The following is a 5,798-nucleotide window of genomic DNA, read 5'->3' as shown; positions in this document are numbered from 1 at the left end:
CTACAAAGCAAAACCCAACATAGTGAATGGCAGTGATGCTTCACTACTGGATGAGCTCAATGTCCTTTATGCTCGCTTTGAAAGGCAGAATAAAACTGCAGCTAGGAGGATCCCTGGAGCATCCTGTGATCTCTGTCTTGGAGGACCATGTCAGGCGAGAGTGAACCCTTGCAGGGCAGTAGGGCCTGATGGAGTACTCGGTAGGGCTCTCAAAATCTGTGCCAATTAACTGGCAGGGTTATTCAAACATTTACCATCTTTCACTGCTACAGTCAGAAGTTCTCACCTACTTCAAAAGGGCAGCAATTATACCAGTGACCAAAGAGCTGCGCGAGCATTGCTGGGCATTTCAGTTTTCCTTTAAGCACAAACTCCTTTGAATTCAAGACTATATTTGCAAAGTCATTATAATGAGAAAATTAATTTATATATGTAAATTCTTTGGGCCTTTATTCTTTGGAGCGTAGAAGGTTGAGGGGGGACTTGATAGAGGTATTTAAAATTATGAGGGGGATAGATAGAGTTGATGTGGATAGGCTTTTTCCATTGAGAGTGGGGGAGATTCAAACAGGAGGACATGAGTTGAGAGTTAAAGGGCAAAAGTTTAGGGGTAACATGAGGGGGAACTTCTTTACTCAGAGAGTGGTAGCTGTGTGGAACGAGCTTCCAGCAGAAGTGGTTGAGGCAGGTTCGATGTTGTCATTTAAAGTTAAATTGGACGGCTCTATGGACAGGAAAGGAATGGAGGGTTATGGGCTGAGTGCAGGTCGGTGGGACTAGGTGAGAGTAAGAGTTCAGCATGGACTAGAAGGGCCAAGATGGCCTGTTTCCGTGCTGTAATTGTTATGTGGTTATATGGTTATATATATACTTGTTCTTCAAATAGGCAGTGTGAGGCAGTCAAATGAAATTATAATTATCACGGTGATTACAAACGGTTATGATTTGGCACCAGGTTCGCATATAAGGATCAGAAACTTCATTTCAGTGTACTTCTAGATAAAATGTGCTTGAATTGTGCACCATAAGGTTAGATAAGCTGGTGATTTACTAAGTCAGTAGCAGGCTGTGATTCAATCCCACCCCAGAGACTTGACTCACAGAAATGCAAGAGAAACATTCCAGCAAAGCGCTTGAGGGAGCTACGTTGTTGGAGTTCAGTTCTTCAGGCTGAGACCCTAAAGCAAGGATCTCGCCACTCTCTGTGGTGGGTGTGAAAGACCCTGTGACAGTACATTAAAGAAGCATAGGGTGGTGGTGTAGGGGTGAACAACGGGTGTACTATTGAACTAGTAGGGTGCTGCACTTCCTCCATTACAGAAGCGGGGGCAATTCAAAAAGTATTTACTTGGAGGGAGGCTCAAAAGTTCCAGGAAAATTTGAAATAATTAATCAATTCTATGCTTTTCACCCATGCATTACCTAATGAGTCCATTTGGTGTAAATGAACAATTACACTGGGTGCAAGTCCCAGGAAAATTTGGGCCATTCCACTGTAATTTTTAGAGGGGACCTAGTTCACTTCCTATTCCTGTTAGTGGAAAGCACCACCTGGTGGTCTGTCTGAGAACTGACTAAATGTCCGTCGCTCTTACCCATTATCTAAGGATCTGACAATTGTTTTGACCTTAAAGCAGACGGAAGAATGTAAGTACACATTGTTTCTCATTTAGGCGAAAAACTCAGTTTTTGTCATATCATTCATTCTCACATTTTTAATATGTTCATTTTTATAACAGTTGAGGTAGGCTTCCAGGAAATCAGCCAATAGCATATTTATGATTATATTTTCAGTAGATTTATAATGCTTTATAATGCTTCATCCTTGTTATTGTTTACTAGTTTCCTCCTCTAAACAAAGGCCTTTTGATGGCGGGACTATTCAGACAATGACTTCTGTGTTTCTCTGTACATGTGTAGACTCAACAATTTCAAACTTCCATTTTTCTTCATTTTCATTGCATCAGGCTGTTAATAACATATTCTATAAGTGGTCATCCAAAAACTGTTTTTCACCTGAACATTCTAGTCCACTAATCAACATGACTCTCAGTTATGCCCATTTTAATCTCTTCTCCCTAGGATATAATGTGAGGCTCTTTAGGGGCACATTGCCCACAAAAGCACTTTAATGTGATTGGCCAGTTGCCCACAAGAACACTTTAATGCGATTGGCCGATTGCCCACAAGAACACTTTAATGCGATTGGCTGGTTGCCCACAAGAACACTTTAATGCAATTGGCTGGTTGTCCACAAGAACACTTTAATATGATTGGCCGGTGCCGGGACGGTGACGTTGCCCTCATGAAGCACTGCTTCTCAAAACCCAATGTTGGAAATCACCACATAGGTTGCCAGAACTCTGTGGGTAGGTTCCTTTGAAGCCAGAAGTAGACAGTGCTGTCTCATCATGATTGCAGGATCTGGATATTCCAGAGTGATGCACCAACACTTCAGTTCATTGCTATTCGATAATTATTTATTGAGATACATAGAAACATGGAAAATAGGTGCAGGAGTAGGCCATTCGGCCCTTCGAGCCTGTACTGCCATTCAGTATGATCATGGCTGATCATCCAACTCAGAACCCTGTACCTGCCTTCTCTCCATACCCCCGATCCCTTTAGCCACAAGGGCCATATCTAACTCCCTCTTAAATATAGCCAATGAACTGGCCTCAACTGTTTCCTGTGGCAGAGAATTCCACAGATTCACCACTCTCTGTGTGAAGAAGTTTTTCCAAATCTCGGTCCTAAAAGGCTTCCCCTTTATCCTTAAGCTGTGACCCCTCGTTCTGGACTTCCCCAACATCGGGAACAATCTTCCTGCATCTAGCCTGTCCAATCCCTTTAGAATTTTATATGTTTCAATAAGATCCCCCCTCATTCTTCTAAATTCCGGCAAGTATAAGCCTAGTTGATCCAGTCTTTCATCATATGAAAGTCCTGCCATCCCAGGAATCAATCTGGTGAACCTTCTTTGTACTCCCTCTATGGCAAGAATGTCTTTCCTCAGATTAGGGGACCAAAACTGCACAGAATACTCCAGGTGTGGTCTCACCAAGACCTTGTACAACTGCAGTAGAACCTCCCTGCTCCTGTATTCGAATCCTCTTGCTGTGAATGCCAGCATACCATTCGCCTTTTTCACCGCCTACTGCACCTGCATGCCCACTTTCAATGACTGGTGTACAATGACACCCAGGTCTTGTTGCACCTCCCCTTTTCCTAATCGGCCACCATTCAGATAATAATCTGTTTTCCTGTTCTTGCCACCAAAGTGGATAACCTCACATTTATCCACATTAAATTGCATCTGCCATGAATTTGCCCACTCACCTAACCTATCCAAGTCACCCTGCATCCTCTTAGCATCCTCCTCACAGCTAACACTGCCACCCAGCTTCGTGTCATCCGCAAACTTGGAGATGCTGCTTTTAATTCCCTCATCCAAGTCATTAATATATATTGTAAACAACTGGGGTCCCAGCACTGAGCCTTGCGGTACCCCACTAGTCACCGCCTGCCATTCTGAAAAGGTCCCGTTTATTCCCACTCTTTGCTTCCTGTCTGCTAACCAATTCTCCATCCACATCAATACCTTACCCCCAATACCGTGTGCCTTAAGTTTGCACACTAATCTCCTGTGTGGGACCTTGTCAAAAGCCTTTTGAAAATCCAAGTATACCACATCCACTGGATCTCCCCTATCCACTCTACTAGTTACATCCTCAAAAAATTCTATGAGATTCGTCAGACATGATTTTCCTTTCACAAATCCATGCTGACTTTGTCTGATGATTTCACCGCTTTCCAAATGTGCTGTTATTTCATCTTCGATAACTGACTCTAGCATTTTCCCCACCACCGATGTCAGGCTAACCAGTCTATAATTCCTTCTCTCTCCTTTTTTAAAAAGCGGGGTTACATAAGTCACCCTCCAATCCTCAGGAACTAATACGGCGTGGAATAGACCCTCCCGGTCCCCCAAGCTGTGCCATCCAGCACCCGCCGTAATAAACCCAGCGTAATCACGGGATAATTTATAATGGCTAATTAACATACCAACTGGCACGCCTTTGCACTGTGGGAGGAAACCAAATCACTTGGAAGAAATCCATGCATCCATCCATCCATCCCTTACGTACAAACCCCTTACGGACAGCGGTCTCTGGTACTGTAAAGCTTTGTGTTAACCACTGGCCTTCCAGGCCACCCCAAATGTTATTGCAAAGGATCTGCTTGCTTTTCTGTGTACAAAAGAAACAGTGCAACCTGGAAACCCCCCCCCCCCCAATAAAGCATTGCTAATAAGATGAATCTTTAACTAAAATAGGGTTTTGTAATAAGTAATCTTCTTCAAGATTACACGGAGTAGATAGACATAGATAACCATGGTTCAACATTGCCTGGACATGCTGAGAAAGTGAATGGATTTCCTTTGTTTCTATTTTCCTAATATATTTATTTTTGAAGGCTGTTGTAGAACAATTATATAAAGGTATTGCAAATGTAACCAGTCAGATAATGCAGCAAAATAAGAGTTAAAAAAATTGAGATGAAGGTCTTCGACCTGAAATATCAACACTGCCTCTCTCTCTCTACAGATGCTGCCTACCCAGATGACTATTTCTAGTATGTTCTAATGTCACTTCAGATTTCAAGCTTTTTGTTTGTTTGTTTGTTTTTCAGTTTCTGCTTACTGAATCCATCATAATGCCTGTCTTTAAGTCCATGGATAAAGAAAGGATTGTTGAGGACAGGTGATGTGGAACCAAAATCTCACTCAAAATGTTTAACTTTTGGCCTTTGACTACAGCATTCTCTCAATGTTGTGTAGGAGTATTTATCAGGTTTTATGTTCAAGTTTCTGGAGAGGAACTCCAACCCACAAGTTTCCAACTGGATTTAAGAGTGCAGCCACAGCAGTGGAAGATAGTGGCATTCTAATCTCTATGAGTGAAAGATGGTAGAAATTGACTCAGCTTTCCAGTTTGAAAATCTGACAATAATAGTATGGTTCACATCTTTACACCCCTTCTTTAGAATTCACACGACTCATTCATGCTGCAGGCAGTTCGAAGATACAACATGATTGTCAGGCTCTTCAATTGATCCCTGTGAGCTGAGCATGAATATTACCTCCTGTCAATGGGTTCCAGCCCAAATGCCAAAGTGGTCTCTTTATCAAAAATCATTTCTCAAACGGAAACACAGAAATTCCTAATTCTTCCTAATAATACATGTAATAAAAAGTTGTTGCAGAAAAGGAACTCCAAAAAAAAGGGAATAATGAATGAATGCACCACTAGAATTATTTAAGAATGGATGCGTCCTGAGTTTGCCAAATAGTTTCCTTGCGTCAACTTAGTTTTTATTTATTTATTTAGAGATACAGCGTGGAACGGGTCCTTCTGGCACAATGAGCTGCATCACCCAGTAACCTGCCTATTTAGCACGAGGCTAATAGTGGGACGCTTTACAAAGACCAACCAACCTACTAACCGGTACATCTCCGGACTGTGCGACAAAAACAGAACACCTGGAGGAAACCCACATGGTTCATGGGAAGAACATATAAACTCCTTACAAATGGCTGCCGAATTGAACTCCAAACGTCAGGACACCTCAAGACGTAATAGCGTTGTGCTAACCACAATTCTACCGTGGTGTTGAGCTCCAGATGTAGATTTTGCTATTAAATGAATGCGCAATCTAAGAAAAAATGGCACAGTATTTGTTATATATAAAGAATGTTAATACTTTGCATAAGTTTGGGTTTTTAATCAATCGGTGTT

Source organism: Mobula hypostoma, chromosome 22 (genome assembly GCF_963921235.1).
Source record: "Mobula hypostoma chromosome 22, sMobHyp1.1, whole genome shotgun sequence".
Lineage (NCBI taxonomy): Eukaryota > Metazoa > Chordata > Chondrichthyes > Myliobatiformes > Myliobatidae > Mobula > Mobula hypostoma.
Note: the sequence above shows the minus strand (reverse complement) of the source record.